The following is a 23,208-nucleotide window of genomic DNA, read 5'->3' as shown; positions in this document are numbered from 1 at the left end:
TTGGTAATACCAATTTGGTATGATATGGAAAGTTTTAGAAAATGTTGGTTTATAAAATTAAAACTTATTTTTTAACCTACTTTAGTTTTTCATACTCCAAGAGTTAACTACATTTAGAAGTTTCTGAAGTTTCCGGTTAGACTATCACCTAAAATGGATTTATGATAACTGCTTTTAATGTCTCATAAAAAGATGCTTTGTGAACAGTTTAAAAATGATTAATAAGTTATAAAAACAAAAAATAAATTAGATTAAATAAATTTAAGATCTGAAATCCCTAGTATTATACATTTTGCTTAACATTTCAAGTTAATCGATTTGATACCTTTCGCCAGTCTAAAATGGTAATTGTTAGAAGCCATATATGTGGTGTTCCGTATTTTTTCCCAGTGTAAGACCAAGAAAGATATGAGAAGAGTCTAACCGTGTCTCGCGAGGAGGCGATCTAAGGAGGCGGTTCTCCGGCTGGAGCGCTGGTATCCGGCGCCAAAGATTTACCAAACATCCGTTGGAAAATGCCCCTTCCCCAACCCCGCTCCCACTCCGATTTCGACTCCGGGAGCTGTTGTTGTTAGCCAAGTTTGTTGTTGGCAAACGCGATTGCAGCAAATCAGAAAATACTCGCACAAGTGCGAATGTGAATATTGATGCCACAGCATGAGTATGTATGGGTTTTAATATATATATATATATATATATATATATAAATATATGTGTGTATTTATACGTGTGTGTGGACCATGTGTGTATAGTTGGCATTGCAAAACACAAACACAAAACTTCCATTCTGGTCGTGCTCCGCGAGTCGACTTTAGCCAGCCACTTGGCGCTACTTCGCCCACTTCAGCGCCACTCCACCCACTCAGCCCGCCCACTCACACACACACACACACACACACACACACACAGAGCGCTCCTTGCTCGCTTACTTGCTACTTCCGCTTCCGAATCCGTTTTGTGTGCTGTCGCCGCAGAAATTTAACGAAGTCACACGTCGCCAATGCCAGTTCCTCTCGCTCTCTCGCCAGAAAAGCTCTCCGAGGCAGCATCCGAAGGATACGAAGCATCCTCGTCATCATGCTCGTCACTAGCCTCGTCGGCATCCTGTGTTCGGCATCCTGTCGTTTCGGCTCCAGATGGCAGCATCCTTTTGCCATCCTGGCTCAGTTGCGAATTCAGTTTCGGAGCGTTCGGTAGTGGAGAGCAGCTGAATTTCGAATCATAATCATAACATTCGTGATCTAAACGAACACACCAAGTTGTTGTTTTGTTTTGGTTTTTAGTCGCAAAATTTCGCGCGATTTTTCTGGTGCCACTGTGTGTGTGTGTGTGCATTTGTTTCGCACACATTGGCGACTGGGCAACCCCAGGATCTGTCGCCTGTCCTCTCGCTCGTGACTTAGACTCAGACTTTTCCTCTGGATCCTGCGGAGTGTACGTATTTGTGGCTTCAACTCCGCCAGCGTATGAATGTGAGCGTGTGTCTGTGTTTGGCAAGCCGGCATATCCTTCTATGGCCCCCATGCCACATGCCATTGTTGTTGGCCACCATTGTAATTGCAGTCGGTGTGTGGCAGTGGCAACGCGGCGTATACTTGACATCTTCGCCGCCAAATTGTGCGATTTCTTCAACTCGTTCAGCTTCCCTTTTTTTTCGGCTCCTTGAGCATCCGCATCCTGCTGGATGCTCTAGATGCTCTGGCTGCGCTGCTCTGCTCCTTGTGACATTGGCGTGAAGACGTGAATCCGCTATTTCCACAATATATATTCGCAATCCATTTGCCTGCTGCCCTGGACGGGCAAACAAATTTTTGCAATTCAATTTCTATTGTGCATCGGCGATGCGAAATGTGCGCATCGTTTGCTGTCAATGCCAAGTATTCCGCATAAAAATTGAAAATTGCATGCAAATTAAATAAATAGACATCCGAGGACCACGCAGGAACAGCTGAGATAGACACTCAAGAAGGGTAGCATACATATATATCATATCTGGAGCTGTAGCCCAGTACAAATATCGTGGCTAAAATGACAGTTGTGAGTTGTGGCTCAGATTTGGCTTCGCATGCGGGGCGCAATCAAAGCAAACGTCATTAGCACTCGCGACACCGCCTTCGATTGACAGCGGGTAAAGGGAGTGGAAAGTGGAGAAGGAGCCGGAGCAGATCCTGCCGCAGGATTCAGCAGCCAGGAGGCCAGGCACGAACAACTTTACATTTGCATAACTTCGGTGCAGCGCCAGCGTTCAGATTCCGATTCACAGGTACGAGAAAAACTCCTTACCAAAGTCGATTTCCGTTTCAGCAAACCCTCTACACCCCGCATCCCTTTCGCAACTTTGCTATCATTTCTATTTTCCTGTTTCTGTTTTTCATACCCGATATCTCTATCCTCCCTTGAAAACCCCTAGTTAAAGGGTAAAATCGGAGAATATTCAGCTCGTGCTGGTGGAGTTTGCTGTGGCAAAATCCATTGTGGTGCACTCGGAGTTGGTTGGGTTTCGCGGGCTTAGGGACCCGCCTTTACCTTTCGGGCGGTCCTGGGTGGCTCTGTAAGCGATTAAGGAACAAACTCAGTTCGCTTAGCAGCATTTAAGCGGTCTCAGCTTTTTAGGTCAGCTCCTCTTGATTTAATGATCCAATAAGGAGCTTCCGGGATGTACAAATTGAAACCTGTTGGAGTGACTCAAGTTTTTCCAGAGCAGCAATTAGAATGATAACCTAATATCATTCGGTTGTGCTGGGAACTTCTTTTTATTACTTCTTAGAAAGCATTGATACCGGTGGAATTAAGTTATAGTTATTACAGAATTAGTACCAACATTAATTTTTAACAAGATAAAGTTACCATAAATTTATAAAATGGCCGCCCTAATATCACCATTTTTTTTATATGGCTACTTTTATTAAATTTTTCATAGGAAAACTTATCTGAGATTTTAATAATAATTAAATAGTTTTTACGAGTTGATTTAAATTATCAGGTTTAATATCTTTCCCTTGGAATATAAAATATAAACTTTAGTTTAGCAATTAAACTCTTTTGACATTTCATATTATAAGATATCCAAGTTAAGTGTTCACACTTTTCGAAGTGGAGTTCTTAGTGTTCGCTTATAAAATTCAAACAAATGCGAAATCCTTGACCCAAATATATTTTGGTTCGATATAATAAACACAAAAAATATCTTTTGTATTAATAATCGCCTTCCGACTACCATCTATCATTAATAACATTTTTATGATTATAAGTTTAGTCTACCAACCTATCTGAATTACCATCGTTTTGCGGAGATGGCAGGGTACTTGTTGGTCTAGCACTCTTGACAATAGCATCTCCGATTTGTTTTAGTTTTGCTCGTCTGCTCTTTGCTTTAGTATCAACTTTACGGCTGCTTCTGCTCCGGATTTCTCGCCCACTCCCCAATCCCACTCCATCATGGCCACGTTATCCAACTTTTAGTTATGGCTTTCGCTTTTCGCATAATGTCAGTTTTATTTGGTTTTGGTTTTCACTGACGGGGCGCGGTGGGTGGTGGCTAAGGTGGCTAAGGGTTTGTTAAGGGAAGGAACGGGAGTGGGAAATCGAGGATGGGGATAACGTCCCGGCTCAAATCCATGCCAATGCCCAAGCTCCTAAGGCCCGAAGCCTCAAGCCCCTTGCCTGGCCATTCGGCACCCTTGCAAGATTTATTGTGCCTCATACACTCGTACACACGTACACATAACACCTTCTGCCAGGACCTTCGTCTACCCCGTACTATTCGTAGCCCCCGTAACACCCGGCATCCCCCCCCCCCCTTTCGACCCCTGAGAGCCGCGCCTTGGGTTTCAGTTTTAGCCACCATATCCAGCTCCATTCCATCTCGGTCTCGTTCTTCATACATCTGCAGTCCCATAATCTCTACTATTTGCATCGCAGACTTTGCTTTGGATTTTCCTATGGCAATGGATTTAGTTATGGTTTTTCTTACTCTCCGGCTTTCCGCTTCCAGTCCTTCTGTCCATCCGACTCTTCTCCAGTTGCGCTTTTTACTTCACACACACACACAGATGGTCGGACGTTTGTTTTTCCTCCCGTTCCGCACACACACACACTGAGCAAAAAAGGTTTGCCTAGTTATGGCTCAGAAAGAGATGGTAATAGAGAGGTGTGTGGTGGAAAGTGGGAAAGGGGGAAGTGGGTTGGACGAAAGTCCTGCGGCTAACCGCAACAAGCGTCCTAGTTGTTGGCCCAGGGCGTCCAGGAATGCGGCTAATGAATAACCATCGTAATCCAAGCTGAAGCCGAGGCGATATGCAAATATGTAAGACAGATTAGCTGATTGTAAGTCCGCGATGGGGAAAGTTATCGGGGTGTAGGATTATATGCTCTTGAGTTTTTATAAGTTATTAAAATAAATATTTGGAAAAGATTGGTCTTTTATTTATGCTACTATCCCTTTTGTTAATTTTGTACAATCTATAAATAGTATCTGCCAAATAGCATGACTTTTGTTCTCTTTAATTTTTATTACTGTTTTAAAAAAAAATATTTTTTTAGACTGGCTTCAGTAGAGAACTTAAAAAAAGTTTGTGATTCATAAGGAAGCCTTTCTTAGAGTTTGGCTATAACAAATATTTTACAAAACTGTCAAAATTATTTCAAATACTCCATCTTTAAGTCCTGTTCATTATTTCGATTTTGCAATACCATTTCAAAGCGTTAGCTTTAAAATGCCTTCGGGTTCACCCACTTATCAAAGATTTATGGTGGAGTTAATAAATTAATTTGAGCCAAAGGTCGGAATCTTTCACTTAACCTTGCCATACTCCGAATGCCAATAATTTTCCAATCCCATCTTTTGTTATCGAATCTCTGCACTCTAAATTCCCAGCGACTCTCACTTCCTTGGCTAATGAAATTTGTGGAATTTATTCCTTAGTTCTGACTTCATTATTATGTGAGTGCGGCGTGTGTGGAGTGCGCATATAGTATGCCGGGGCAATCCATAAAATTTGATCCCTGATCCATTCATTCCCGACTGGCACGCATGGCAGTGGCAATGGCAATGCCAATGGCACCATTGCCGCCTTTACGCCCTGCGAATACCATATCCTATCGCAACCCATCACTGGCATGGCGACCGCAATAGCTCTTTCCCCGGGTTTATTCTTTTTGGCCCGGTGTAGTCGTAACTCCTTCGTTCGCTCAGATTTGGGGCTCCTCGAGGAAGCCGCACATGCGAGCGCTCACAGCTCACACACACACACACACACACACACACAAGCGAAGGACTAACAGGATTTCCCATAAAACGGAAATGGCATTATCCTCGCACATATTGTTGTGCGGATTTTAGTTTTTATTACACCGAGCTGAGCGCGGCTGCTGTCCATAAGAAGCCTCTCGGGCTCCTTCCAAGGAGCAGAATAAGGATCTGCGGCAGGAGCAACTGCTGCAGCATAAATATCATTTGTGTCTGTTTGTGTGATACATCAAGGAGTGACCCATTAGCCCCCCTCGCACCCCTTCCCGTCCAGCACCCACTTACCGCTCACCTGGCGGTTGCAATTTATGGCCGGACCCCTCACACTTCGTGTGAGAATGGAGGATACCGGGCGGAATTGCGCTACGCTAATAGGGTTCCGAGGCATTGTCTTTGGCCATGGGGAAGTGTTGGGGGCAGGGTCAGGACCCGGGATCTGATCGCTTCCTACATGCCGGAAAAGATTTATAATACTGCTGGCCAAAACAACAAAGGCGTCAAATAGCCGCAGAACACCCTCCAACCTACACTATAATAAAGAACATTTTCTTAATTCCACACTCTGTTTTTAAATTAATTGAAACATGTTTTTGTTACAATTGAATTTCATGATTTTGTTAAGGAATTTGTATGGCCTTTAATAAAAATGAATCATAATATATTTGTATTTATAGTGAATTTGCAGAATTTATTATAACTTCTATGATATATTTTAATATATTTTTTATTAAAGCTTATTTTAATATTAAAGCATTATTTTTATTACATTAACAATATTATTTTTTAAAATAATTCTATTTATATTTAGAAACTTCCATAAATTCTAAGATGAGTGTAAAATATTTTTAAAGAAGTAGAGATATACCAAAGTTTACATACAGTGAATTAACCAATAACTTATTTACAAACAACAATAACAAAATATTTTAAGTATAGACCATGGGTACTTTCTTTATAAAAACCCTTTACTAATTTTGCTTTTTTAATGCTCTTAATTTTGTTTTAAAATTTCAATGCATATTTTAGATTGTTTGTGGGCTGCTTTGTGGGCATTGCAAATGCTTTCGAAGTTTTTGGGCTTTCAAAACTACTTTTACCACTGAGAAATGGTTTTTCCCTCAAGTTGAACGAGTTGCACTAATCCTTTTTATTATTTTTTTTTTTGGTAATTTTTCCTAAGTGTTTTTCCCCCGGCTCCGGCAATCGCTCAAACAAAAACCAAAAACCCCAAGCAGAGCAAAGCAACCTAAACAAACACTTGAGGTGTGTAAAGTTAGCCAAGGCTGCGTTTTTGCTTGGCTTCGTTTTTGGCCCACATTATGTGTGTGCGGTGTGGTTGGAGATTTTGGCTTTCGGGACTTTGGCTTCAGTTTCCAGCTTCCAGCTACCAGCTTCGACTTCGGACAAGAAAACTCTTCGGTCCGTCTGTCTGTCTGACCAGCCGTCTTTGTATCTGGCTTACTTTGCTTTTGTGCTTAATCACAACACGCACATTTACATATTGGTTTTGGCCAACTTGAGCAATCCTTTAAGATGCCCGACCAACCCTTTTTTACCCGTCGCTGGTTTATCTGTTCGCCTTTGTTGTTTCTATGTGGTTCAAGTTCAGCACACCGCCGGGGGTCGGTGGGTGGGTGGGTTTTTGGATTGGGTGTGGGTAGGGTCGGTGGGTCAGGCTTACGGTTAAGTAAACACTCAGCAAGAAGCATCCGCACACACACACTCGGCAGGCGGTCGCCTCCCTGGACAGCCGTTTGCGGCCAGGCATTGTTTTCACTTTCCACCGAAGACCACCTAGCACCACCCCACCCACTCAGAACCACCCAGCGCCACCCCAAAACCACCCACCACATCGCCGACTGTCTCTGAGCCTGTCTGTTTGTCTGTCCAAGTGTCTGGTTGACGGGCGGCTGTCCTGTGCCTTGACTGCTTCATAAAACATACAACAAAATCTGAAATTGATGATGGCCAGTGATTGTGGAAAGTTGGCAGTCGGTTAAATTGGGTTCCTGCCTTTCCTTTTCGGCCTAAGAGGACAAATGTGTTGGAATGGTATGGATGGTAGGGGTATGGGTATGGGTATGGGTCGGTTGCGTTAATTGCTTTGTGAATGGTGTCCGCCTTGGCCGGAAAGTTAACATTTAACTTTAGTCTATTCGGGACTTTAATCTATTTATAATTGAGGAATGCATAAAGCATGTTAAATACGAACTTACACAAATTCTACTTTGTTATGCGACCTAATCGGGCTGGTCTTCTGCTGGGAGGACTTACTTTTGGGGCAGCCAAGGGTCGCCAGCCATTGTTTTAAATGCCGGATCACAGTGGGGGGTGTTTTTCGGTGGGGTTTAAAGATGGTGGAGCTGGTGGGGATGGAGCCTTGCTGAGGTGAAGGCGACTCACATAATTTGCATAACTAATTTGTGGAAACTTTGGGCATAGGAAGTTGTTGAAAGTTCCTGAAGGAGAAGCTCCCAGGAAAATGGCCACGGACCATGGACCAGGAGCAGCAGCAGCAATTTCTTCATCTCCTCGGCTGCGGTTGCGCTGCAGAAAAGTGCTTAATTCTTTTAAATTAAAGTGGAGGGAGTATGGCGCCTGCCGGGCAGGGCATTCGAAAAGCTGTCCTAATTGAATACATGAGAGCATAAGTTAGCAGTGTGGTACTTTGATATCAACTTTGATTGCTTTATGGCACTTGAGCGTACAATTTGGCTTAGTTGGCAGTTGGCTTGTTGTCCTGGCTCTGGCTCTAGATGCTCCCGGCTCCCGGCTCCTGGCTCCTCTTCTTGGCCATTTGGGGCCACCGTGGCCCGAGCTTGGCATTTTTGGCTGCCAGCTTGAATTTCAATTCGAGTTTGAATTCGAGCAGCTTGCTCGGCAATAAATGATGTTGATTAATGGGGGACTTTTGGCCCCGGAAAGCATGCATAATTAAGCGCTGATTAGAGTCACATGAAGGAGTTTCCAAGGGGGTTTCCTGCAAAGTATATTGCCTTGGGGTTCGTTTAAGTGGAGTTGCCATAAAGTTTTCTCGGTTTATTTTAAGTATTTTAAGTAGCCAACCCGATAAAGGTTGGCCTACCCTCAGACAGTTTATGAATTGAATTTGCCTTGTGGGTTTAACCTTTTTTCCTCTTCTTCTGCCAGACAAGAAATCCCACATATACGTACTGTCAGCCAACTCCATTCATCAAATTCGGTCTTAATAATTTATTTGACTCAATTTTTTGCTCTGTCTGGCGAAATTCTTTTGCGGTCATAACTCATTTGCAAATATGTGGCAGATGAAACATTCATGTTGACTGGGGAATTTAATTTTTCTTCAAATTCTCTGGCAAGACTGTTGGAATTCTTCGATCTCGGGGCCCGCCTTTATTGCGAATCCAATTAGCATGGAAATCTAGGTCTCTGGGTCTACGTCTAATGATGCCCTGCAAAATGAAATTTACCGCAGGCGCCCAGGCGAACCATCGAGAAAAGGCAACCAGCAGCAACATCAACGTGACCAAAGTCCAGTTAAGTGGGTTAGGGATTGGGATTGGGTATATGGTAGGGATCGGGGTTGGAGGTGGCGGTGAGGGGTGCCAAATGTTGGCACACTTTATGGGCGGACGCGCCACATGGCGTATATGTAAACGTAAACGAACGTAAGCACATCCCAGTATGGGTAGCATTTTAACAAAGTGTTAAACTGAGAATTTTATCTGCTGTTCGGTAATTCACAGCTCTGGCCTCCAAGGAATACCCATACGCCCACACAAAAAACGCCAGCAACGAGCTAAACTAGCCAAAAAAAATAAGGGGTAAGGGAAAAAGTGTTAATTTCAACGCTGCTCTCGCTGAGCTTAGTTAACATTACGTATACGTACCGATGGCCCAGTGCAGCACTCCACGCCTCTGTTTGCCGCTGCCCACTGACCTCAGCAATTACTCCACGCCTTTATTTTAATTACACGGCAAACAAAAGCAATGAAAAGTAAAAATGGCAATGGCAAGACAGACAGCCAAGGGAAATGAGGTGGGTGGTGGGTTTTGTACGAGGGGAAAATAAGACATCAGCAAGAAGGATGCGAAGCAACCAAAGCAGAACAGCGCCAAAAATTAGGATATAATCCCGGGGGCATAGTTTTAATTCCCAATACAAATATCACTACACGAAAGTACAACGTGCATAAATTTCAATGACGTTGCTGGTTGCTTGTGGATTGCGGGTAGTTGAATCTTCTCCGGCGTTCTTCGTCCTTCGTCCTTGGTCCTTCATCCTCATCCTCATCCTCTGATTCTGCTGCTGGCTCAGCGCTCCTGGCTGCTCTCTGCTCCTTGGCTGATGCTCCCTGGTCCCTGCTCCCTGCTGCCTGTTCCACTCCCCTGATCCTCCACATCCACCTCCAGCCAACTGCCGCCGCCAGCAGGTTGGCCTCACAATTATACGCACAGTCACACACCCAGTCAGACAGTCGTGCACTGAGAGAAAAAAGAGAAAGGATTTCCATGGAAATTTTTTTGTAGAAAACAGGTTTGTTTAATTGCAGTATTATTAAAAGAATACCCTTGTGCTAACTAGTTGTAAACATTTAGGGAGACTTGACAACAAATCATAAGTAGTTACATCTAAAAACTAAACTTAAATTATAAAACAAAATTATAACAATTATTAAATATTTGTAAACCAAATTTTCTTTTTCCTTAATATTGTTGTTTAATGTTAGTTATTATATTTACATTTATTATTAATACAATTTAGAAGATATAATTTTTATAGATCGTTATTTTTGTTAGTCTTATAACTATGTTAAAATACGAACTGTTTTTTCAACATTTTCATAATTTTTTAAGCTACTATGCTAAATTTTAGAAAGTATATTTTTATTACAATGTTATAAATGGCTAAGAGCCGAGATTGCCATTTTCACACCACAGCTATTTGTATTCCTAGACCACTGTTTAATATTTTCAGCTGCTCTTTTATGGCAGGACTCAGTCGCTGTTGTGCAATTATAATTGATTAGGCTTCATTAGCATATCCACTTGATTTCGTGCCGTGTAGAGAGGTTCGGGGGCAGACAGACAGTCGCCGAGGGAGCGGCAGGGACCGATAACAACGCTCATTTAGTTGTATGCTCACTCAGTCAGCGAGTCAGTCAGTCAGTTAGTCAGTTAGTCAGTTAGTCAGCGAGTCAGTCAATTGAAGATGCTGGTTGGCTGGCCACCACCACAGATGCACAGACACGGGGGCAGACACAAACACAGACACAAAACACAGACAGACAGGAGCTGACTTTGTGGCATTCTCGCTGGCTGCTCATTTAAATAAATAAAGAAATCTGGAGTAACTTCTTGAAATTCCAACACATTCCATATCATTACTGGAGGGGGCCACAAAAATTTCCTCAATCCTTAAATGTGGCAGGACTTGCCCCCCACCAATACCACCACAGCACTCACTCACACTCACACACACACAAAGCAGTAACATCAACGTCAGCGCCGCAGTCGTAAAAAATTGTAACGGATGTTGCGGCCATGTATACACAGACACACTCACTCAAGCACACACACACATGCATGTGGGAAAGCGGAACAAAATGGAAACGGGCAGCCAAGAGAGAGAAAGTTAGGAAAAAGCTTTCTCTCGTTACTCTGGCAACTGCATTGTGCCTGCAACAACAGAAAAAGTGAATCGAATTCTCGGTTGCCGCTGCAGTTGCTCCTGTTGCGGTTGCTCTGGTCGCTCCTGCTCCTTGGACTCTCTTCTTGGGGTCCTACGAACTGGGTTTCTCGGTTCTCGGTATAGGGATAACCACTGCCACGAAAATGGGAACAGAAACAGTAACTTGCCAGGATCCCTGGACCTTGGGGCGCATAGAGGGCTATTTTATTAGAAAGTTTACCCGAAAGTTAGTTTGCGAGTGAAACAGACCAGAATTGCGGCTGCCAAAATGCTTGGGGGCGGGGGCCTAATGACCCCCCGTTCGAAAAAAGGGGGCGGGGGTTTTTTTTAAGAGGGGGGGGGGGCTGCTGAAGGGGGGAGTCTGCCATGGGCCAAATTGCTGAAGTTTGCTGCTGCAACTAACTGAATGATTGATTGTCATTGCTGGTTTATTCACATTTTCACATCGTTTGCATTTTGCTACTTTTACTTTTATTTTCATTCTATTTGTTTTTCACCCACTGCTGTACCACTTGATGATTCTACGGTTTCGCCTCGTGCGGTGTGGATAAGACTTGATAAGAAAACTTCACCTAATGATCGGAGTTTTCGAATGTTGTAAACTTCGACCTCTGCTGGGATTCAATTATTTGCAAAGTTACTTGCTCATATCTTGGACTTTAAATAAGTGAAATTATTGGCTTACCAAAAGAGCAGCATATTGTAAGAATAATTATTTTAATATTGGTTACAAACTGAAATAAAGCTACATTAAATTTGAATTGCCAAACAATAAACCTAATTCTTCTTAGATTTGTAATGTAAACATTTTGAAGTACATTTATTCTGACAACTGGCTTATCTCCTAAGTCTTTTTTAAATAAGCTTCTTAAAAGTATGAGCTTATTCGCTTGATAATTTGAAGCCGACAGCTTTCTGTTTAATTTGCACGTTTTTCATTTTAAGCTTTCATAAACAAAATCATCTATCAATTGCGGCCTCAATTATAAATTGACCCTAATTAAATAGTGAAAGCTGTCAGCGCTTTCAAAAATTATTGCATAAATCTTGCAAAACAATTATTATAATTTAATCTGAATTAAGTGCAAAAGACATAAACTGTTTTTATATAAAAAATACTCATACATATATGGCCATTACAAACCTTTCCGTGCCCCAAAAAAGTAGTTGTGCTAAAAAGAAAAGCACGTTCTCTTCATGTGCACATTTGAAATTCCCATAAGGGTTCTTTAGTGTTAAGATTTCCGTCATAGTTTCCCGGCATTTTCCGGAGTCCGGAGATTTCCAGGGCCCCCCCATCGTCAAGCTGGCTCGTCTAGCTCTCAGAAATGAATTGCCCACTCGGATTAGGGCAACTTTTTATAATCGTAATAATAATAATAATAAGGCAGGCAGTGCCAATCTTCTTAGGTCTCGTAAAAAAGCCAAGCGAGGCAAGTTCTGACGGGTCCTGGCTTTGCCTGGCCCGGCCCAAATACCTCGATTAGCCGAACTAACCAATTCGGGGGTTAGTCCCGGCATCTCCCTATATGGAAATAAGTCCCCCAATCGCACATATGTATGAACTGGAGTCCCCGAACTCCCACCGCATTCAGCTCGTAAAATGGAGTGGCGGCTGGGAAAACGAAAGAACGCAAGAAAAATGAAATCAAAAACAATAACTTGTCTCCTGACAGCATTCCGCAAGAGCCAGGACACGCCACGCACATTTCTTTATTCCTTCGATTTTCCTCCTCCTTTTTTTTGGCCGTGTCTCGCTTCCTTTCGCTTCTCCAACTTCGGCGGCTCCTTCGCCTGACATCTTCGTTTGCCGTGCTGTGTGATGGTATTTTGTTGTCCTCGCGGGGCACTGAAACAAAAAGTTATTCGATTTATTTGACTTCGTTTTTTATCGAACTTTCCCTAACTCGATTTAATGGGTTATACTTGCTTTTGCCTGCCCAATGTGCAATAAAATATGGTAACCATTTTATTTCGAATATACTGTTCTAACAATTTTACATCTTTACACCATTTATGGTTGCAATAGGTTAATATTAATTGTTTATATAATATTTGTAATTGCTAATGTTTAAAAAACTGGGTTTTAAGTGGGTTGTTCAAAGACTTAATACTTGAATTAAATTACAAAAAAAAATTTTTTTTCTCAACTTTGAGTTATATTTATGGCATGCACACTTAGATTCATTTAAACTCTTGTAAAAAATAGATTGCATTCTAAACCTGAACCACAAAAATTTTGCATTAATATTGGTAGGTAATATCAAATAGTTATATTATCATTATTTTAAGTTCTGTTGAATTATCTTAGCTATCATTCTTATAAAAATGGAACAAATCAAAAATTATTAGCGTATTGCTGATGCTTTCAAATTAAGTTTCTAAATAGATTTCTTATTCTTTTTTTATTTACCTACTTTACTTTTTTACTTTTGAATATTAACTTAAGTTTTATTATGTGGCATAAAAAATATTTTTAATTTATTTTCTAAATAATATTTTTAGTACCATTTTATTTCTGAATATTAAGATAATAGAAATATTTTTGAAAGATTCTTTTTTTTTGCGAAGTGTAGTTGTTGCTGCTGCCGCTTTCTTTAGAAAAATGTTATTACGTGCCGCTTGCGCCTGGCGCTGGCAACTTATGCAGTGCTGCTGCCTATGCCCAGACACGCTCGCCCCCCTCCCCGAGCCACTGGGCCCCCCTTGGCCCACCGACCCCCCAAAAACCACCCAGTTACCACCCACAAAGCCGCCAAGCTCCTCGCTTGATTGTGTTGTTATTCAGCTTTTGTGTTCTTGCCGTCGCCTCAGACGGTGTGTGTGTGTGTGTGTGTGTGTGTGTGTGCGGAACTACACATTTTTTCGATACTCCGTCTTAATGTTATCGTTGTGCCAGGACTGCTCCTTCAGCTGCTCCTTCGCCTTTGTCGCAACAATTTTATTTGAAGCTGCCACTTTTTGTTGCTCTCGGCTGCTGCTTCATTTTTATACACAATTCCACTTTTTTATGGGCGTGGACGTGGGTGCAGTTCCTCCTTCGAATCCTTCGCTCGCTCCTCGTCCTTCATGCGAGTCTCAATGGTATTAGGGGCTAATATTTGTAGACTTTTTCAGAGTTGATTGAGTGGCACGCACTGGCAAGCACATATGTCTGATGGGGAAAGTGGTTTTGGGCAGCGGGTTTTTTGGGTGGGTTCCGGGTGGTTTCGGTGGGTCCTTTATGGGTCCTTGTGTGCATAGCCCGCCCGCCTGCGGCTGGGACACCACCACTTGTCCCATGTCCACAGTTTTGTTTTCACAGCATTTGCTGTTTTTAGTTTTGCCAGATTTTTGAATTGATTACGATATCAATTATGTTTGCTTTTGGCCAGCGACATTGTTTGCTTTGTTTGTGCGTGAAATTTCTGCGTCCAGTGGGCCAGTGGACCAACCAACTCCGCCTCCGAATCCTGCTGCTCCCCCCCAGCTGTGATTTGTGTTTATCCTAATAGAATAGAACCAACTCTCGCTCCGCTTCCTTTTTGGTCCTGGCGTGGCGCGTTTGCTTTGCGAAGGACGCTCAATTTTGGTTTCCGTTCGCAGCGCCGGTTATTTGCGCCCGAAAGTATGCTTTGTCTTATGCATGTACGGGTGTATTGCATTGTGCCTGCTTCTGCTCCTGTTCTTGCAACTCCCCGCTGCCACTCCCATCGAAATCCTGCCCCCACCCACTGCGTAACTCCGTTGATTTGGCTGCCGCCGTGCCCCGTCGCATTCCATTGCCGTATTGTTTTGTAAAATCGAGCGCACAGTTGGCGGAAACCCACGGACTACGTAGTGGCGCCAAGCGGAAGGGATTCCGCTGTTGCAGTCGCTATGCAGATACACTCGGCGAAAATGTAGGCATTTTCATTTGACAACATTTCTAGGCCGACCTGTTGACCCCACAGGCTGGATAACTGGATTTTGGCCCCAATTTCTCAGTATCAGGTTAAGGTTCTGGTTTGTTATCTGCGTTGTTCGAAAAGACAAAACTTGTTTATCGATATGACGTTAATTTTCCAATCTGTTAAAAACCACAGTCAACAAATTTTAACGTTTAGCTAAGGTTTTAGGTTACATAAAACCTAATATGATATTGAGAAACTTTAGTTTTTACACTTTTCCGGAACAGGAATTTAACTGAATGACAAAAGTTAACATGACACTGAGAAATCGTCATTTAGATAAATGTGCTGTCATTAATTTTGTTGGTTATATTGGTTGGTTATATTTCTTTAAATTCTAATAAATCTATTTACTTCGAATCACTGCCATTATACTTAATTCACTACTTTTAAAATGACTTTGTCTCGGTGAAAAAACCGAGCTGAGAGACTTAACAAGAATAACTTTTTCCCAGACAACATAAGCATTCTTTTCTCACATAAGCTTTTTATGGTATTTCATAATCTCGTGCACTTGGACAAAAGTATCTACTAAATATAAGACCACTAAATGTGCACACCACTAAGTAAAAGTGAGTGGTCCTGGCTGCAGCAGCTTAATAACATAATTTAATGATAACATATAATTTTTAAAAACAATACATTTATAAAATAGTTACAGTAAACTGCTTTAAAATTATTAGGATGAGGAACAGTTGAGCAACATATCAATATATTTGGTAGCCTCCTTTAATTTTTTTCCTTTGTTATTTTAACTTTATTTAATATAATATATAAAGTATAATACAAATTAATATATCTTTGGTTCAGTGCACTTGGATCTGATCGGTACTAAAGTTGTGGGGCTTTTTGGGGGGAGTAGAGGTGGGGGGGGGGCAATTACGCAGCACGGCCAGGCAATATTAAAGTTGTTGCTGTTGTTGCCGCCACCGCAGCGAAATTTTCAACTTTATTTTGAGCTATCTGCTGTCTGCAGTTATGCAAATATGAGAAATTGCATTTCACGCAGCCAACAGGCAACAGTCGAGGGAGCGAAAGAGATGGCCGTCCCGGACCAGAGCGAGATGGCGCCACAATAGAGGCAAAGAAACAAAAGTATATTGGAGTTGGTGCTGCTTTTGTCGGATTCTGGTTCTGTTTCGGGCTCTGTTCTGGAATGGTTCAGTTCAGTTCTCTTCGGTTCGGTTCGGTTTGGCTCAGCTCAGTTCAGTTCAGTTCAGTTCTGTTTAGTGGGATTGGGTGGGGGTACCGATGGTTATCCCCCGGTAGTCGCGACCCAGACCCATCTCATCTGCCGCTCCTTGCTCACTCGTGTTCTTCTGCGGGAAAACATAGGCGGAAAAGTTTTCGCATTATTTGAAAATACAGCGCGTGCGATGCGATTTTCACTGCAAATTGCAGAAGAGTTTTGCCCCATGTTTTTGCATTGGCCTGCCAGCCGAATACAGCCCAAACCCTATATAGCCTGTCCCATTTTGTCCTATCCAATCCCAATCGTCTTTTCTGGCTTGCTGTGTGGGTATTTCTTTCTTTTTTCTATATTTTTTTTTGCCCTCATTGCAGCCAGGAAGGGTTTGGTGCTCTGGCTCCTTCGTGTTCGGTCTTGTTAGGTATCATTGTGTAATGTCTGCTGGCTGCCGAGCATTTGCACATATTTTTCACAATTTAAAATAAACGAGAAGTAATTTAACTGCTTGCCAGCAGACTCGGCATGGACAGCATGCAATAGTTGCCACTCCTCAGCAACTCACCATCCTGCAATCTTACCATCTCACCATCCCAAATAGTAGAGCTCTGCTCTATAAAACCCCTGAATTTCCACCCACTCTAGCTGGCAGTTGTGATGATTGCTGGAGGCAAGTTTTTGGGCAAGTTAACAAAAGAAAATGTGGTCCTGATGTGAGGACTTTGCAATTAGCCATTCTAATTTGATGCTTTCTACATATGCACGAGTGTGCATGTCTATGTATGTATGTAGTGGGGTTGTTCATATGTCTAGCTCCGTGTTCGGGGTAATTGAGGGAGTAAACGGCTCGAAGGATGCAGACTTTGGTCGCCAGCTAACCCCTGAAGTCAGTTATGTGCTTTCAAATTGGTTTCTTGCTGCAGCAGGCTTAGATTTAGGCGACTAGAAGTGTGGTTTTGGCTCTGCCAGTTAGGGTTTTCGGGATTATTTAAGCTTCATCCTCCTGAGCTTATGATATTTAAGATGCTAGACGTCAGTTAAATACAATTTGGAGTGCAAAATGCACAATAAGCCTCGTCTGCATGTATATAGGCAATTTAGTATCAATTGGCAGGCTGAGCAACTTAATGGCAATTCAATAAGTTTGATAAGCTTATTTTTTTAAACTATTATCAATATCTACAAAGAAGGGATTTTCTGATCATCTTTGGAAAGATAGCCAAGCAAATTTAGTATAATTGGGTTAAATGTTTAATTGCAAGACAGTATTGAATTTACCTGGTTAATTTTCGAGAGATATTTCCAACAAATGATTTTGTTGAGTTCAGGCTTTTATTTTCAGGGTTTATAAGACTTTTTGTGTGTACAAACAAATTTTATAGTTAAAATTGACCATTACGGATGGTTAACAACTATTAAAAATATTTTATTGTTGCTTTGATTGCCATTTAATACACCCAAAAAAAAAATCGCCCTTAAATCAAGAAATTCGCCCTTAAATCAAGAAAATCGCCTATGATTTTGAGCCAACGGCGACTCGCCTTTATTTTAAGTAAATAATTTTCTTGAATTTATGGTTTGCCATTTCTGGAAATAATGACAAATTTTTCTTAAATGTATGGTAAATAACCTTAAAATTAAGGAAAATTTTCTTAAAATAAGAAAAAAATATTTATTTTGTAAGATTACCTTTTTCTACATTTGAGGAATTTGGTTGGTTTTGTATACCAATTTTGGATTTTAAATGGATAAAACCGTTTCTAATTTTAAAGGCAATTATTACATGGTAATATAGTATATAAATTTTTATATTTACCTGTATTTATGTAAGATTTATTTTATATAAATACTTTTTATAAACATATAAATAACAAATGGAAAAATCCTTACCTCAGACAACCCCGGCATGAACTCGAACCCGCAACTGCTCACACCATAGGCCAGACGTCTTAACCATTCGGCCACGCGTGCTTCTTGTCATACAATGACTAAAGAGGGCTATGGTGCTTTTGGTCCAGCTTTACGCATACCAATAACGTTTAATCTAATCTAAACTCTTTTAACAACCGTTTAAACAATTTGGTAAATAGAAAAGTGAAACTAATAAGAATAAAAATTAAATAAATTTAAAAAAAAAAGAAAAATAAATAAACAAAGGGTAGACTTGCCGTGGCGTGGGCTCGAACCAGGTACTTTTGTACGATTATTTATTGACCGGACGTCTTTACCAGCTAGACCAGCATCAAAATGTATAAAAAAAAGTCACTTTTTCCTTAAAATGTGGGTATTTCTTTACTAAATTTAAGTAAGAATTTACCATTATTTCAAGAAAAAAAATTAGGAAAAATTCGCCATTAGTTAAAGAAAAATTTTTATTCTTCCTCTTCTTCTTTACAAAGAAAAAAAAAATATGGCGAAATTCCGTAAATTTTAGAAACTTTTTCTATAATCAAGAAAATATTTCTTCATTCAAGAAAATATTTCTTAATTCAATGGCGTTTTAAAATCACGGGCGAATTTCTAATATTTATGGTGATTTTTTTTTTTGAGTGTAGTAAAACTACCCTTAAATGGTAACCAGTGTGTGTTTTATTTTCGGAGAGCAACTATTTCGTTAGTCAAATTGACAATTCAATGGGTTGGGACCATTTATAACTATTATACTGTCCTATTTTAACTTAAAGTTATTTTGTTTGTGCTATTTAAAGTAATGCAATTTAAAGTAAAGTTGATCATATAATCTGTATAGAACTAATTTATTTAAGATAGCCTGTACCGCCTGATTGATCAAGTTATTTTTGCCTCAGCTACCAGCGAAATTTCCGCAGAAATGACTAAATTTAGTTTGGGGCTCATTTTGTGACGTCGTTGCTGGTAAGTGCATAACTAGAAAATAATTGAAAGACCTTCATTAAAGCCAGCCAGACGGAGGAGGGGGAGGGGGGCAACCAGAAGCGCCAGAAGATGCCGACGAGCATTTGTAATAAATTAGCTCGGCACGGAAGCAGTTTCTGTCATTGCCAGCTCGCCATTTCCAGATCCTTTGCGGCGGAGTCCCAGTCTCGAGCGGTTTCCAGTTGGCCCATTCAGATTGTCATTGTACTAATCACTCCTGGCTGCAAGGATACCCAGTAAGAGAAACTTAATTTCTAATTACGCGTGCTATTTGTCAGCGTTTTTTCGGTGTTTTTGTGCCTTTGCCTCGGAGGCGAATCGGAGATTCTCAACGGCTGAGTGGCGGAAATCTTGTTCCCGTTCGCATCAAACAGTCGGGGCATGCCTCATTTCCAATTAACAATAAATCCGTCGCAGTCGAGACGGCCAGCGAGAAAGTTAGAACGAGAGGGCGATATAATATAGAGCCCTGGCCAACTGAGCGTATGAGTAATTTAATTTTGCCACAGCTTGGCCTTTGCTGCTACAACTGGCCAGGAATACCAGAGAAAGCTAGAGATTGCAACAGCCAGCTGGTGAAAGAGATGGATAGTGATAGATAGAGGGAGATAGAGAGGGAATGAGCGAGCGAGACGGCGCAAGAAACTGCACAGTTTACGCAATTAAAATTGTTGCCAGCGAATTTTCCAGCATCGTTGCAGCTAGCACAAAAAAACAAAAAAAGGAGGAAAGGCTCTAGCTGGAAAATAAAAAGGGGGAGGCTACGGCCATGCCAAGCCAGCCTCTTATACTGCTTCTTCTTCTTCTTCTTATTTCCCCTCCTAGTCCTGGCTGTTCGTGTCTTGGCCGCAGCCACTTCCTGAGACAGGATGCGGACGTCCTCGTCGTCGTCTTGGCAGCCCTTTTACTTTTCATTTGCAGGTAACTTGCGTTATAATTAAAAAATAGCAAAGCGCATTAGGCAACAAAAGGATGGCAGACATGGGCGGCGTTTGCTGGGGGGTTACAGGGGGGTTTTTTAAGGGGGCTAAGGGGTCGACAAGGACTCCAAGGAGCATGCAGGCCAAGCGGGCGTGTCCCAAGTAAAAGGAGCCACATAAAATGCTTTGGCTAATAGCCATTTTTACTTACTTCACTGCCGCTTCTCACCTGGCCCAAAAGTCCAAAAAAAAGAAAATAGCAGAAGAAAGGCCAAAAAGCCAAGTTTGTGTGTCCGTTCGTCCGTCCAAGCGTTTGCCGTTTTTCCCATCCGCCGGCAGGAGGAAAAGTTACGCTCGTCCACTCTGGGGAGAATGTGGGCGTGGCATGCGGCCGAGTGCCGGAGTGGAATTCATTCCGTGCGTGCAATTAAATGCGCCGTTACATTAACTTTTACAGGGTGTCTGCCCCAATGTCTCTGCCCCCCCCCCCCTCCCATTTCCCCTACACACTTTCCCCTACTTTCCCTACTCGCATCCCAACTGTTTGCTCGGTGGCCTGTGATTCTGTGTGTTTGTGCGTTCCGTTGATTGTTGACTTGATTTGTTTTTGCTGCCTTTGACGGTGATCCCCTCGCTGCTCCTCCTCCTCCCCGCAGCTAGAAAAACCCATCCCCCTGTCCATTGCTCCCCTGGCCCCATCGACCCCACTCAAAACAAATTGCCGCACTGGCCAAGGAAAACAAAAAATCAAGTCCGTGTGTTCCAAATGAAAGCGATTCGACTAAGCGATGCTATTTAGCTGGCCAGAATGAACATTCCACAGGAAAAAATGTCAGTACTCGGAGAAAAAAGTGGCCTTTGTAGAATCCAAACACTTTAATTTTTTTATTTTTTATAACAATTTAAGCTACAAATATATATAAAGTACTCATCAAAATATTCACGTAAATTATATGAGCAGACAATGTCGGCAGGAATTTTACAAAGCACCATGCAGGTGTAAAATTCTCTGGAATTCACATTCAAAAGAAATTCATTCGACATTTTTTTACTGCCAAAGCAAAGTTAATTAACTTGCAATAATAAGCTTGCCGCTAATTAGATACCTAATTTAATTTTAATTTAACTTTAATGAAACTAATATAATATAATAAAATATTTTAACAAACAACTTACTAAAAAAACCAATAAGAATTAATTAAAATTCAATTGACTCAATTTTGAGGCAACCATGTTATTTTGTTACACATTTCTCTTCGATGTAATTTAAACTTGAATTTTAGCCAAAGAGGAATGCAAAAATTTCCAGGAACTTTGCCAACTTTTCCCCGATTCACCCCTTTTTTTTTGTTGGCCACCCAGAAATAATATCTAGTCGAACATACCCCTTCGTTTAATGGATGGCAAGTGTAAAAACAACAAATTGTTTAACTTACTTTTTGTTTTGCGCCAAGTTGCTCATTTGCTCCTGCTGCTCATTTCGACCCATTCCTAGTCACTCTAGGCATTTGCCCACCCCAGCGCTACGGAACGAACTTTTCTGGCCAATAAATGACTGGGGAACTTGCCGGGGGTACCAGGTAGGATAGGTACAGCTCCGGATTCCACGTCCAAGACGTCCGCAATCGTCCAACCACGTAAACAAATGTTAACTTTCCCGTTTGCCTCGCCTCACTCACTCACTCTCTCTCTCTCGCTTTGCCTCCGACTACCTTTGTGTTTTTGGGAATTTTTTGATTTAGTGACTTTAATTTACGCCCTGCCCAGGTGCGCCAACTGTTGCCTCCATTTCCCCATCTGCGACCTTTACTAGCCAACCCCTCAGTACGCAAGCCACTTCTTCTCGATAGAAGCGTCAACTTCAGCTCCGCTGGTTCGTTTTTCGTTTTCATTTTTAGTGGTGCGGAAAATTGATTTATTACTTGGAAAATAAAATGTGCTACGTGTCGCAGGCACACACACACACACAAACACAGAGAGAAAGACAGCCAGGATATAGGCACACCTACGCACCGCCTCCGCTTCTATCTCGTTCTACACTTCACTTCGCTCCAATTCAGTTCAGTTCACTCCATCTTTCCCGTTCTGGCGGACTGGCCTCTGGAATTACGCGCATACATAAACGCCGACAGGCAGGGAGCCCCTGACCCCCGAAAACCCCCTTGGAGCCCCACAAAAACCCCCCCCTAAAATCCCCTCCCTTTTGGACCCTCTGCCACTGTGCACGTCTTGCTGTCAGTTTGTCTGTCAAATCACAAACGCGCCACAGTCGCAGACAAAGCTATGGACAGGGCCATGCCGCAGCTGCCAGTCCCCCACCCCCATCGAAAATCTCCAGCCCCCGCCCCTGCACACCTTACCATTGCCATGACAGACATTTGATAAATCAATCAATCAATTCGCGTTTTTTTTTACTTCTCTTTACTTTGCCTTCTCTGAGCTATGTGTTATTTTTATTATTATATTTATTTTCGTTTTTTTTTATAATCTTAATTTGTCTTTCGCTCAACCGCGAATGCCATTCATTTTGTTTGTCCTGGCTGGCTGTTTGTTTATGCTGCTTTTTGTTTACGCATTCTGGATTTTGCATACGGCGCCCTAACCCATCGGCAATTCACATCTGTTGCCTACTTTCGAGGGCTCGCGCTGGGGATGTGTTTATGATCGGACTGTATGAACAAAGTTTCGAAATGGTAGCGAAAAGTTGGTCCTTCGCGCATATAGGCGCTCTCGATTCATAGGGCATCCATTTTGAGGGAAACTTTGGCGTCGGGGCCTCTGATTTGTTTTGAAACCGATCGTCTTTGAGGTTGCGAAAAGTTTTGTTAATTGAAAGCTGAGGTTACTTGGTTAAGGGTGTGAAGATATTATAAGGATATTTTAAAACAGATTATAATTATAAACAGCTGTTGTTTTAAAATATTTAAATAAGATATTTAACTCCAGTTTGTTATAATATATTAGGGCCAGCAAAGAGAGTTCTCTAACTCAACATCCTCATTAAAAATTATAATATACCACCGTCTACCCTTACCAAAAATAGAGTCTCCTTTGCAAACCCTAGAAATCCCGTTTGCTTTTCGCCAATATTTATTCAATATCACCATTAGAAACTTGCAGATAAACCACCCTGCTCCATTCCAGGGAACCCATTTTGGGGACAGCGAAAACTAATTTGTTGCCTTTGGAGATTTCATTAGAAAGCCCCTGGCAAAAATGTGAAATTCCGCCAAAGCCTCGCCAATCCTATTGTAAAGTGTAAACACAAAACCGCCGCAACCGAATTCTGTCAGTGCTTGTTACTGCTCTACTACCCACCCCCCTGTAACCTTCGACCTCGAGCCCAGGACCACGCC

The 23,208-nt window shown here is 41.8% G+C and overlaps 1 protein-coding gene across 2 annotated transcripts in view; it reads left to right on the top strand.

The window, feature by feature from the left end:
- Window positions 1-1,177: 1,177 nt before the first annotated feature.
- The window catches only part of LOC119563264 (lachesin), a 52,829-nt gene continuing 30,798 nt past the window's right edge, over window positions 1,178-23,208 (top strand). The window contains exons 1-2 of one of the 2 annotated variants that reach the window (XM_037876579.1): window positions 1,178-1,434; window positions 1,924-2,263. The gene's annotated coding sequence lies outside the window, so the exon portion shown is untranslated. The remainder of the gene's footprint in view (window positions 1,435-1,923; window positions 2,264-23,208) is intronic. The other variant, XM_037876580.1, reaches the window with a different exon arrangement.

The sequence above is a fragment of the Drosophila subpulchrella genome, chromosome 3R (genome assembly GCF_014743375.2).
Source record: "Drosophila subpulchrella strain 33 F10 #4 breed RU33 chromosome 3R, RU_Dsub_v1.1 Primary Assembly, whole genome shotgun sequence".
In the NCBI taxonomy this organism is placed as follows: domain Eukaryota; kingdom Metazoa; phylum Arthropoda; class Insecta; order Diptera; family Drosophilidae; genus Drosophila; species Drosophila subpulchrella.
Note: the sequence above shows the minus strand (reverse complement) of the source record. Positions and strands in the feature narration are given on the sequence as shown.